A 14041-nucleotide genomic window follows, 5' to 3' on the forward strand; every position below is an offset into this window, starting at 1 on the left:
CCACTGTAAGGTGTCCAATCTGATTTTTGGGGGGGGAGAAAAGAGGAGGGTGGGGGGAGGGGGAGAACAAAATGGATGAATGAAAATGGAGTGGTTAAAATCTACAGGGAAATTAATTTAAAAATGAAAAAAATAAAGTCTGGAGCAGTTAAAAGGAGCTGTGGCTGAGACAGCAGCAGCAAACATACTATGGGCCAGTCACTGATTGTAGTGATGCCTCTGCTGGGGTGAGGGAGCAGCACAGCAAGTGTGAGAGGAAAAGGGAGGAGGAGGGAGAGGGCTGAGAAAGAAAGCATGCGGGAGAGGCAGGTGCCTGGCAGGAAGCAGTGCAGTGGGCAGGGGTGGGAGAAGGATGCTCTGCAGCTTTTGTGCTCTTCTTCCTGCTCCTTCATCATCTCACTCAGTTGGATGCATGGGACTGTGGCAGTGAACTCATTTTCTCCTGCAGGAATCACCACTCTGGTCATTTCAAACATGAGGTAGAGTTTCTGGGAGAGCAATATGGGTCACATATATAGAGCAGCATCTGAACAGGATGTCTCAGTGCACAGCCCCAGAGAGCCAGGCCACACTGCCCATCAGAGCTCTCAGAGAATACCCAACCAGCACCAAGTTCCCAAGGAGCTTGGCTTGGGGAGAAGAAGATAAAGTGGCAAAAACCTATGAACCCAGAAGGCTTCATTTTCACTACCTTAGCGTCTGTTTTTTCCAACCGTACATGCCCAAGAGTTGTAAATGAAGCTTCAGAGCTGTAGTGTTCTGGGTCCACTGTTGAAGTGTCTACATCAAGGGCACACATAGTTCAATGACCTAAAATATGAGCATAATGATACACCCACTGTTGTCTGTGCTGGCAGTATCGGAGGCTGGATGATGTGATCAGACCCAATTCAGATCCAGCATGGCAAACCATCTACGCTTATATAACTTAGGAGCAGGGTGGCAGGTGTTGACAAGATGGGTCAGTTTGGGCAACCCTGGTTTGTATGAGAAAGGACTGTGATATACAATAAGGTCTTTTAGGACTGGCCTCATCATTTACAAGTGCTTCCAAAGAGGCTAGATGATGATAATGTCTGCCTATGTGGTGGGGTAACAGAGGGCTTCTATCCTTGAGGTCTGCTTTTTCTGAGCACTCCATAAGGACATCTTATAGAGCACGTCTGCCACTTATACATTTGCTTCCTAAAGGTTGCTGCCTTGGTTGTCTATATTCTCCTAAGAAGGATCTAGGACCATGATGGCCACCAAAGATTCCTGTGCCAAGGATCTGCACTAATAGCATATTCAACTGCAAAACGTTAAATGTGGCCAGTTGGTACTTGTGTCACATCATGCCCTGCATATAACCAGGTAGTTGTCTACCCTTCTGCCACCCAGCACCACCACAGCTGAGTCTCTGATTATGTCTGTGGTGAGCTTGATGTCTCTGCTTGGTAAAGGAATTACTCTGGAGAGAAAGGAACAGAGGGCAAGGTGTACAGTCACTTTGAAACACCACTGTAATCTTTATCTCATGACCCCATTTCTGCAATATACTGTGGTGAAATGCCGTAGGCTGGTCCCAGTCCCTGGGTGGGATGGTCAGCTTTATTGGTTCTGTGCAGGAGAGAATCCCCAAGGACTCAGTGATGTGGCCAAAATACTTTTCTCCTGGCTCTGCTGCCATCACGTTAGAAGAATACACTGCCACCTTGCTGTTGGCACAGACCTGCAGGACAGTCCTGGAGTCCTTCAGCCTCCTGACTGTCAGTACCACAGAAACAGCATGCGCAGCATTACAGAGCTGTCCGCAATTCATAGACTACGTGCTGTCCTGAATTTCTGTGGTATTGAGGTGGGGCAGTGCTCCTCACCTCAGTGGGATCACACATAACTGGGCAGCAGCTGCATTTCCAAGCCAGGGTTCTTTCACTCCTATGGGACAGGCTTGTCTCATATTCAGGTTTCCATATTCTACCTGCCTAATGCACCACAGGGCAGTTACAGGGGAGGCCTGGGGGCACACAAGAAGCGGGGGCAGAGAGGAGCATGGACAGAGGGAAACGTGGGTGGGCAGGAGTAAGGGGTGGCGTGGGCAGAGGTTAATCCTGTTTGCACAGCCCTCGGGCACACTGGGTTTCCCAGTCCCTCCCCTGCTTTATTTCTCTTTTAAAGCATTGAATTTTCAGCTCTAATCCCTTCTTAAACCACAGCATTTTTCAGGCGCTCTGTGTAAGTGAAACCATAATCTCTGGTAAAACAGACTGCTTAAGCTGCTCTAGTATTAGGCCAATCTGATCCAGCCCCTGGATTTCCTCTCTGCCCAGCCACCACAGAGAGGATTTCAGCCTGAAAGAGTGACTAAAGCCCTTGCTACGGGAACAACAGTGCCAGGCCTTGCCTTGCAAAGCTGAGAAGGGTTAAGGGACCAGAATCTATTTGTCCCAGTGTTTTGAGGCTGTTAAAGCCCCTGTCAGACTCGCAGTGGAGATGAGCCTAGCCCACTCTTGAACACATCAGGGCTTATAAAGAAAAATTCTTCACACCTTCCGGAGGCAGCACCTCTTAGTCAGTGGATGGGTTTGTGTGCATCTCTATCACGTTCTTTCTCCTCTGTATCTTTCTCTCTATCGCTGTGTCTCTACCAAGAAACTGCATGGACCAAATTCAGCTCCAGCACAGCTCCACTTGAGACTAGCACTTAAAAATATTCCTGAGGAGCGTGGTGTCTGACTGCTCTGAGTAGAGGCCCTGAATTCTGACTACATCACACTATTACTACCACCTGTGAAGCTGCCCAAGTGGTGGATTCTCAGTTCAGACAAGTTATAAATCTATCTGTCTCCCTCCTCCAGCATCCTCGTACGTTGAGGTCAGCACATTAGCTATGTAAGGAGGCAGGCCCCTCTCTATTGGCCCCCCAAACCCTGTCATAACAGAGGTATCAGTCCAAACTGTTGTGGAGCTGTGACACTGGCTTGTCTCATTTTCATTGAGACAGATGTCCCTTGGAAAGATTGTTTTAGAGAAACCCTGAAGTATTTGTCGATGTCTTATTGCTGTGGAAATCACCCAGGAATTGAATCTGAAATTTAATGGGGTTGTGACTTTTCCCAAGTGGAGACCTACTCCTTTTTCTAGTCCAGGCTCCTTCCTTCCTGTTTCCAAAGGACACCCACAGGCAACAGGAGATATCACCGAGAATCACACGAGGGAAAGTTTTGAGGACCAGCAAGGCAGAGATGTAGCTGCAGCCCAGAGCACAGCTAAACATCTTCCCCTGTTTCTGCTCTGTGCTCTCCCTCTGCACTCTCTGAGTTATGGCTGTTTCTCTTCCTTTTTAACCCTCCTCTCTGTTACTCTGGCGGGGAGATGGAATTGGTGATCTCTGGCCTAAATTCCCCCTGTGAATGAAGGGATTTTGGCCAGACAGAGCGAGAGGAAGATTCACAGCTTTGGGTTCCTACAGAGACTCATCTTGCCTTTTATTGCCCTCTCTGCTGGCGATGGGGGGTTTGCAGGAGAGATAAGCTGCTTGTTTATCATTGCTGGTTTCCTGGAGTTCAAGAGAGCTGCATTCAGGGTTTCTTTTCTTCACAGTAAACAAAGAAGGGAATTTCTGGATGGCACATTCCCATTATGCCTGCCTACTGAATGCAGTCCTGTACACAGTCTTGGCAACGTGGTTCAGTCCCTTGCCTTTGCCCAGAACCTGTCTCAGCTACTTAGTCTCCAGTGCCTCACAGTCTTAAATGCATTTTCTGGAAGGTAAGGCAGTCCTGTTATCCTTGTTTTGCAGATAGGAATGGAGGCAGACAGTGGCTAAGTGACTCACCCAGAGTTATCCAGAAAGTCTGTGACAAAGCAAGACCCAAACCTAGGACTCTGGAGTCCTCTGCTGATGCTATAGTTCTCTCTACTGACTCCATCTTCATGCTAACTCTCACTCCCTTAGAAATGACTTTACAGAACAAAACAATATAGGATTCAAACCTAAGCTGGAGTAACTTGAAGTTCTGCCATAATCAGTGGAGCCAGGTGAGGATCCTACCCCAGAAATCTTATGAGTTGTGTGTATAAGAGCAAAATGGCATGGCATACTGTATTTCACTGCTGCTGTCTGTCGTGATGCGTCTGTTGGAGGAGCTAAGCTTTGTTTCTGCAACTTTCCCTTTTGCAAGATGGTTATGAAAGTCACAGTCAAGATACAAATCAGCCTCAATTAAAAAAAAATCTCTTCTTCTCTCCCTGTTTTACTAACTCACTCCTGGCTATAACAACAGAAATAATTTATAGCCTTTAATCTGTTTTCAGTGTTATTGCTCTTGCTTGTTCTTTGTTCCATGCACAGACTTGACTATAGCTGGCCAATCAGCGTTAGTTTAAGGTTCTGCTCAGGTCCACTCTCCATTTCCAATGCTCTAGCTCAGTACTGTTCTTCGGCTTCCCAAAATTTAAGGAATTGTTGAAATATCTGTTTCAAGAAACAATGGAAATTGCTTTTTTCCTTTGAAGTCAAGGCTGTCATGAACTAATTGAAATTTATAGCAGGTTTCATAATCCCCTTACCCATTCCTTTTTAACACAGTATTTTACCCAAACTGTTTTGTGGGGAGAACTAAACTATTTGGCAGCAGCCCTTTAAAAAAACTGACACCTCCTTCCTTGGTGGAGAAAATTGCGGCTCTGTATTCCTCAGATCTAGTAAAACATGAAACTTCCAGGGGATCAAGGGTCAAACCTGACTCCCTGCATCCTGTCAGAGCATTCTTAACTTTAATTACCTGAGTAGCCCATGGGAAGTCGCCTCTACATTGCTCTAAGATCATTTATTCACAGATGCAACTATTGCAGAAGGATGCACTTTAAACCCTGGAAAAACACTGATGGACCAAGTAAATTCAGCAGACTCATTAGTCCAGTGCAGGCTGTCATGCTCTTCCATTTGATTTTCCCCAATTCCTTGGGATGTAATGTTTATATGAGATCACTTGTGTGAGTCAAGTGAAACACATGTATAAATACTCTGATAGACTGAGGCCTGAATGTGACCACTGAATGAAGATGCTTTCAGAATATCTCTGGGAAATGTGGTCAAAGCAGGACACATACCAGTGTCTTGAGTGGCCACTCCAGAGGCTTTACATGAAGATGTTTTTTAATTGATCGTGAGGTAGAATGACTCTTCCTGGATAGCCCTTCATCATTTCTACATAGAGAAGGAAAGGCAAAAAATTTCCATCCACGCTCCAGCTCTCTGAAAGGCTTCAAGAGGCAACTTCAACTCTACTGGAAGATGGCTTGCCTGACTACAGTCCACTTCAATAAAGATCAAAAGTTACTGACATCTGATGACTAGTAGTGCTTGATTCAAATGTAAAATACACATGTTGGCCTTAGTTTGTTCAGTTCTTAATGGAGAAGTGTCCATGGCACAGAAATCACCACCACACATAACATTTAATGGATCCTTTGTTCAGTCCCATTAGAAGAGCCAAGGCCTGAACTGGCATGGAAACAACATAATCCTCTTCCCTAAAAGATGTCCCCTTAGGTAAGACAGGGGTAGTTAGTTTGAAGTCAGGTAGAAGACAGGCTAGATTTGCACCCTATAGACAGACCATCATCAGATGAAGAAATCCTACTGTTTAAGAAAACTTATGGTATACATTTCTGATTTAGTTAGTCTATAGGGTACAAATCTACCCTACCTTCTGCCTTTAGGTAAGGCCATTCTGCAGGGCAAGTTTGCTACGTTGCTACTCACAGTGGCTATGCCAAGACTAGTCAGATTTCTTATCTTTGCTAGCTCCTTAAAAGTAATTGAAGGAAGACATTGTTTCTTGCATACCCAACCATTTCAAGGTTCTTCACTGCCATCTGCATTTCAAGCCCTTCCAAGTGTTCACTTCATGAATGACATTCTTTCTCTTCAGCATCCGTGTCTCCATCTTCAAAATTATTCCCAATGTATCTTCACTGAAAGCATGGAATCAGCTCATCTCGGTTCTTTTTCTTTCCCTGCTATTTCTATCCACTTCAAAGAGCATCTGTATGCTGCGTGACCATCCATCACTGTAGGCCATTTGGTCCTGGAAGTCACTGAATAGGATAATAATTCCTTTTGCTTTCCCACTGCTTCTGATGAGGTAGAGAGATAATACCGTTCCCTGTGGTGGGATGCCCTTGCTCAAATTGGAGATGCCCTGAGATCTATTCCTGTTTTCCTTTCAAATAAATCTTGGATCTTAAGAAAACTTAACAAGTATCTCTGAAAGGCATAGCTTTGCATTTTTTCCACACATGCAGTTATCCCTTTCTCCTTTCCTCCGCACTGGTTCTGTGCACTTGATTGCTTGATCACATTTTTCATGTTGCAGTCTGTCCTCACAGAGGGCATCTCCATTATTCTGATGAAGCAGGATCGTTCCCAGTGAAAACTGATCTCTGTAGGACTTGTGCCAGTTCCATGGATATGGTATTTACCATATACTGTTCAGGCAAGGCTTTGAAGTCTCCAGAGATATGCAGAACAGGTTATTCTGCTGTTGAAAGGCCCATCAATAATGACTTTCTATAAAATCCTTGTGGCCTGTGCCTCTCTCTCTTTGTAGGATTTGCCGTGTTGTTAGGCAATTCCTACCTCATAACAGTTAATTATGGAAGAACTATTAGGTCACCTCATTCAGTCTCACGCAACCAGGCAAGTAGAAGGAGGAGCTGTGGCCACATCATGTAGGGTGGATGGATTTAAAACCAATTGATTTAAATCTCTAATTTTAGTTAATATTTAACTGCAAATGAGTAACTTTGCTTAAAGCATTAATTGTAATCTTATTTTGCATTTGTATTGTTTAGCAATTTTCTTAAAGCTTGTTTCTTATTGGTTGGTAACCACCAAAAAATCTCAATAAATATTGCCTTTATTTAAATTTATTTTTGCTATATACTGCTGTTTTAGAATACACTATATCTACACTTATTATTAAGTAGTTATACAGGCTAACAGATTTGGATTCTTAATTTTTACATGCTGTTATGTTAGAAAATGGTGAATGATGAATTTCTTTTTTTACTAGACTGTAGTTGTATTTTTATTCACGATTTGTGTCAAGCTCTATTTGAATAGAAATTAGAAATCAATTAATATGCACAAAACCAGCATTTTACATTTATTTTTATTAATGAAATAAAACTACCTTAACTGTGATGGGCATATAAGAAAAAATGTAAGTTTCTCTAAACATGTCTTGCATTTGAACCTGATTTAATAAAGTAATTTATTAAACAAAGGAAATATTATTTTAATAAGGCAGTTGACTTAATTGCTTCTGGTTAGCAGGGCCTTCAAGATTTTGGAGCTAGTAAATCTCATTTTTTCACATCTAGTTTTTTTCATTGACTGGCAGAGGAAAATGTTTTCCTACTTTTCCAACTCCCACCAGGATTCTTAATTTTGAATGAACTAGCTATTGAACTGAATTACTTGCAAATAAACTGTTTGCACTTTTGGAAGAGGTTACAGCTGAAAAAAGTTTGCTTATCACTTCAACAAACTCTGTATCTCGGTACTGAGCCAATGACTTCTCCAAATCCTGTGATCTGACATTCTTTAGGCCGTGTCTACACAAGACGCTGATTGTGCAGTAACTGGTACTTGGGTATTTATGGTATCCTTGACTAGATAACACTATGGTTTAGTCCTCTGGTCCTAAAGACAAACTCTGTTGTGAAGAGATGGATTTTCCATACAGAGCAGCTTCTACATACTTGGTTGCTTGACAGGCAAAAAACCCAATGATTTGAAGAGTGACCTGCTCCTGTTTACATGTGCTAACCATACCACTGAAGAACCTCAGAAACCTTTTAGCAGGAAGACCAATGGAAGTGTCCATTTCAGTCAACAGTTAATGGAGTTAAAGAAGCTTTCAACACTTTTCTTGGACCTTGGCTCATCCTTTATCTCCAACTGAATCTGGGATGCAGGTGGCTGTAGTCAAGGTTCATTTAGCTGATACTGCAGTTGTCCAGGACTCAATTTAGGGATTTTTTTCCTTTATCATGCCTCTAATCTGATGTTCTTTAAGGGACCACCTGCAGATATATCCTCCTGTGAAGTTGCATGTTCTCAGGCAAGCTTGCAAGCCATTTGTGAGCATCTGTTATGTTTTATTTTCTCAGGACTGACCTTAGCTATCCTATTGGCTACCCTAATTGATTGAGTTTTAAGGACCTCCACCCAGCTACTGAGTTACTACTAAAAGCCACCTCAATACACTGTTCTTTTTTCACATGCACAAATCTCAAAGAAGAGATTTCCTTCATATCATGGTGAATATTACCATGTGTTTTTGGTCAAAGTAAGAGCTTTTTCTCTTTGAAAGGATGCATATTTCATTACCAGCTGTCCTCTCAGGTCATCTCTGGAGTTATAACTACAGATCAGTTTCCAAAAATATGGAAGCCACTGATGATATATTAGAAAAACTGCTGAGGTTTTTAGAATTTCCATTTTCTGAAAAATACACACTCCCCTCTAGACCTGTTTGTCTTCAGAGCTGTAGCTGCTGGACAGAGTATTAGTAAATGAAGGAGACAGATTCTTCTTCCATTCATGGTCTCAACATCTCTGCGGGTATACATCTAGTTAAGATCCACTTGATCTAGAAGTCCCAGTATTGCTCTATGACTCCTTGGCATGGATGGCACTGTCACTGGTTGTCACAAACAAGTATAAAACTTTCTGTACAGCTTGACTCTGGCTGCTTCTGATTTAAGCATTTTTTACCAGACTCATATATGGCCAAATTTCAATGGAAGTCAATGCAAACTGCAAGAACTGAGCACTTCTGGAAAGCAGGTTATATACCATGTGTTATAGCATTAAGGTTGCTATTTGTTTGCCCATTATCAACATATCAAATCACATGCTCTTGGCTGCTGTCAAAATATCTAGAGGCATTCAGGAATCTCTATGCAATTCCAGCTCAGAAGACCAAGAGATGTGGTAGATCCAGGACTTAACATCTTTAATCAAGGTAGAAATCTCATTCTAAAATATACATTTCTCATTCAAACAAAGGTAGGGACTGGATGCATAACAACTTCATGAAATTCTATGGCCTGTACTATACAGAAGGAGTTAATGCCACTGCTGCCATAATTTGGCTGTTTGTGGGCCACATGCAGCCCATGAGGCACCAGTTGGGCAGCTCTGATTCTAGATTATCATAGCAGTCCCCTCTGGCTTTACAGTCTTTGAAAGCTTCCCAACTTGAGTTGCCCAAAATCAGGCATCTAAAATCCCAGGCAGATAAACAGCCTAGGTTTCAGAGCCGCTGAGCACTTGCTGTTTTCTGAAAATGAGGTCTCTTGGTAGGTGCTCAGACAAGACTGCCCATTCTTTAGGTGTCCAGGCTTGATCTTGGTTTCTGCAAAAGGCGTTTGGTCTCCAGATGTGTTGCCTAAAGACCAAATGTGTGGGATTTATCCCAAATTTGATCTCATGGACACTTAGCACTATGGCAGGAAGGCTTTTCCACACATCCAGTACATTCTGCATGCAACAGCAGCAGCACACTACACAGCTGAGTGCATTTAGCCCACAGGGGTCAGCTTGGGAAGGAAATCTCCTGAGATGTTTCACTGGAAAAGTAAGTGTGACACACCCCTCTATAGCAAATAAATGTAGTGAGACAATCTCTGTTCCAACAGTGAGGGAAGAAAATCAACTTTCAAAGAAGTGCTCAAGTCATTGTTTGACTTGTCAAGGTCCTGGTAGCAGTAGGCAAGGATCTAGCCTTTGAAGCCATGCCTCTAACTGTTCCTGGAATAGGTGCCTGTAGATGTTCCTGGAATACCGTGGGATATTCATCCCTTGGTGCTAGAGATCTTAACCTTTGCTGCCAGTAACATTATGCAGCATCAATGACCAAAGGACCACAAACTTCTCTGGGTTCTCACTGCTGCCCCAGTGCAATCTATAGACCAAAGAATCAGGATATGGCTGAAGCAAACCCACCACTGTGGGTGAGACTCAAAGACTGAGCACTGAAGCCTGTAGTCAGCCGGCTGGAATATTTGGCTCCCACAGGGAAAAAAGTCCCACCCTGTTCAGATTTCACAGACAAGAACAATATCACCAATCTATTCAAAGCAAAGTCAAGCCAGATGCCATGTCGTACATTGATCTGGAGCTTTAGAAAGAGAGCACATCCCTTTTCTCTGCCTTCAGCAAGTCTTCTGTTCTGTCCCTCCCCCCTGCCCGATACCCCCCCTCCAAAAGTTGCTGTAAACACAACAACAGATGACATTCTAAAGACTGGGGGTGCAGCACGATGGGTGTTTCGAGGTGTCGCCCTTTCCATGAGCTGAGATGACTAGTCCCAGCAGGCTGGCCTCCCATTGCCTACCCCTTATGGGGCCTAGATGCCATTCTATGGCAATGACAAAAAGTCGAAACTCAGGTCATCTAAGCTTTAGGCCAGAGCCCTATTCACTGGACCAAGCTGCCTCCTCTACGGGTCCAGAGCAGCTAAGCCATGAACAGCACACAAGCAATGCAGATCTGCTCCAGTATCTCTTCTAGAATGTACCCTGCATGCTCCTGCCCCCTTCTCTCAGCCCCAGCCAATGAACAGTCAGGAAGCAGTGCTCAGTTCTCCACCTTTACAGTCCTTCCTGAAAACCCTGCCCATCCCTATAACAAACACATCATGAATCATTCATCTTTAATAGATTATGCAAATCAGAGGACATCAAATCAATGAAGATCAATAACTGCAACCGTTTAATTGCCAGCAAAAACATTTTAAGAATGAGCATTATCTGCAGCCCTTTCTTGGGTAATGGCGCCATTAATCCAAACATTGGATCCTGGCCTAAGTGTAAAGGAATAATTCTCCAAACCTCTCCCCTCTCTGCCTCTCTCAGTGTTTTCTCTTTTCCCTTTTCATTTCCAGTTTCTGAGTTCCACCATCATTACCACTGGCAAACAGCTCCCAACATTAATGGTTCTGCTTTTGTTACTCTGCGCCTGATTGAAATGTCGCATACAGATTGAGATGTTAGTGCTAAGTTGCCACCTGGGAATGTCAAGCTGGGTCTGAAATGAACTTTTCTTACTCTTGGATCCAGATGAATCAGATGGGGATGTTCCCAAGCTGAGCTGGGACCATTCCAGGAAGTATGGTGGATGGGGGGGAAGAGGGGGAGGATGCGGGGAGTTTTCTGCAGAAGCCCAAGACTTCTTTTAAAGTTAAGCCCCTCTCCCCCAACCACTTCCAGAAGGCCATGCCCCAAGCTTGTGCAGCATGTCCAGCCCCTAGTGCTAACTGGATAAAATGCTCCATCCTGTGTTATGCAGGAGGAAAGACTAAATGGTCATCTAGAAAGTGGACAGACTAGATTATCAGAGCAGGTCCTTTCTGGTCTTAAAATCTATGAATCGCAGGATCTCTTCCTCAGTGCCATCCAGTTAGTGGGGGGCTACCTTCCATGAAGGAAGGATGGGGTTGCTCTGTATCTGATCCTACTGCCTGGGGCTGGGGGGATGCCTTCTGCTAGGACGTTATCTCAGACATTGTTTTTCACCTCTAATAGCTAGGTATGGGCTGGCCTCTCATTCTGCCCCTACCTCTGGACCATTGTGGTGCTCCAGTGAGATATAAGGGTGCCCTTCCTCTCTCTCTGTCTCTGATGCTGTTTTTCAGGGGTCTCCCCCAAAGGTTGTAAAGATCCTATGTTCCCCGGATCCTGTATTCCAGGCTTTGAAGCTAGGTCGTGCTTCAAGGCATGTTTTTAACTTAGCTGAATATGAAGAAGAGGCACAGTTTTTCCTCAAATGATCTGCCTTTCTATCTGGCTAAGAATTTATGTAAGAGGTAGGGCAGGTTGGCTTTATAAGGACCTCTGGTCAAGCTCTGGTATCAGCAAAACCAAGAAGCTACCTTAGGTCCTCACAGACATATGTCCATGTCTCTCCCCAGAGCAAGGCCCTGCACCTTCCTGTGATGCTCTGTGAATGTGTGTGGACTCAGACCTGTCTGCCCTATGCTGGTAGATCCCACTTAGGCTCCACAGTTTGCTATTAATTTCACATGGTATCCTACAAAGTCTCTTTGCTCAGCAGCAGCTTGAGGAAAGCAGAATCTAAATTACATGGGCTGAAATCAACTGTAACAGCTGGTTAGGGGCTATGTCCACCTCAGCCATCAGTCGCATTGACCCTTTAGGCTAGTTCCTATGGCTGTTACCAATTATGTAGCAGGAGGAGACACAAGCCTGCTGTATGGTGATGTCTATCTCCCTCTACTTTTCCTATGTGTATTTCACTGGTCTATATCCCACAATAAAGATGGAGCAGCTTTGACATCCACCTCTAGGATGACTTGGGTGTAGGGGATTGGAACTGTGTTAGAACAGAGGTAAGAGGCACAACCGTAGCACTCAGATCCTCAGATACCATCCCTAGGCTGGTAGGATGCTCCCTACAGAGGATGGGAAGGGGACACATGGTCCCTTGGGAATGACCCCCTGACTGCAGGACACTTCATTTTAAGTGGTTTTCCCCAAACAAATCATTGTACAGGAGCACCTCCATAAAAATAACTCATTAGATTGGTGGCATCACCTCCGCAGCTAATCTCTGTGGGCTGGAGAGCAGTGTCTTGCCACTCCCCCATGGGGAGCATCCAAAGGCCCATGGGTCAGTGGGTCATCTCCTGTGAGGGATCAGGAAGGGCCTCCATTCACCAGGCTGAGATTCTGGCCAGTGATATAGACTTTCTTTCTCCTTTCTATCACCTCTACGATTCCTTGCTCAGTCAAGTTTCTTCCACTGCTTCCATTTCTATCTCTTCTTTTCTAGCATCTCAAATTCTTTGTCCACAGGAGATTTCTCCAGCAGCAGGCCTTTTCCCTATGAGGAGCTTCCCTAGTGTTAACCTCAGGAAACTGCACACAATCATGAGACAGAGAAATCTTGCTTCAGAAGGGTTTGAGGTCAAGTGCTGTGCCTGCTGCACTATCTGAGATCAGCTCATGAGTGAGCTACTGTTCCTGCTACCTTCTGTCTTGAGTTACTCCTATTTGTATACTGCTTTGCACTTATACAGGCCATGGAGCCTAATTCCAGCTTGAGGATGCCATGCCTAGCAACTCCTGTACCATTCAGGATATGTGGATGCAACGGGCCATGCGATCATTTTAGCAGATCTGTTGGCTCAGAACATGCTTTTTATCCCCTAGCGTTCTGACACCCTTGATGTCTTGAATTTGGCCTCATTCCCTCCCTCTGACTTTTATTCACACCTTATTTTAATATAGCTGCTAAAAGGGAGAGATTTCTTGAAAGGCATGTAGTTTGAGTCAGGGAGAGTTTAGCTATCATAAAACAGCAAGCACAAAATGATTTGCAAATGCCCCTTCTAAATGTTAAGTGCAAATACAGCCCAAACAATTTTCCTCAAAAGAGTCCAGGTGTGAATCAAAGGTGAAGCTTATTCCCAAACCTAAAGGAGAAACTGCAGACACAACAAAACAGACCCTCTGCTCTACCTTCCTATTCTGTTGCTGTGGACACCTGTCCCTTGTCTACATCTGGGCAGAGCGGTTGATGATCTATACCTTGGCATATGTGCCCATAACGGACAACTGTACCTGATCCACACCTGAGATATGCCTGGCCACACTTGTCCTTAGTCAACATCTGTACATGACCTACACCTGAGTACCTCTTCCTCATCCACAGTTAGACTTGTCTGGCCCTTATGCACACTTAGAACTGTTCCTGAGAAAAACTGGTCCTCAATCAACATCCAGACCTGATCCACACCTGCATATACTTGACCCTTACCCATACCTGTGTGTACCCCCAGCTGCCAATGCTGTGAATTTTGACTTTGCTTTCTCCCTTTTCTCCCTCAGGCTCTCTTTGTCTATTCTGATGTTAGCCACAGAAATGTATCTCGCATTGGTAGAAAAAAGCAGAAGCTTGTGATGATGAGGGAAATAAAATGAGAGGCTTAGGTAGGCAGCTTACCAGTCACCACAGGGTACG

The 14041-nt window shown here is 44.2% G+C and overlaps 1 protein-coding gene across 1 annotated transcript in view; it reads right to left on the reverse strand.

Annotated features, from left to right (window-relative positions):
- PAX2 (paired box 2) overlaps positions 1-14041 on the reverse strand; it is a 106995-nt gene that overhangs the window by 22490 nt on the left and 70464 nt on the right. The window lies entirely within an intron of this gene.

The sequence above is a fragment of the Gavialis gangeticus genome, unplaced genomic scaffold (assembly GCF_001723915.1).
Source record: "Gavialis gangeticus isolate Ggan-Ray unplaced genomic scaffold, GavGan_comp1, whole genome shotgun sequence".
NCBI classification, from domain to species: domain Eukaryota; kingdom Metazoa; phylum Chordata; order Crocodylia; family Gavialidae; genus Gavialis; species Gavialis gangeticus.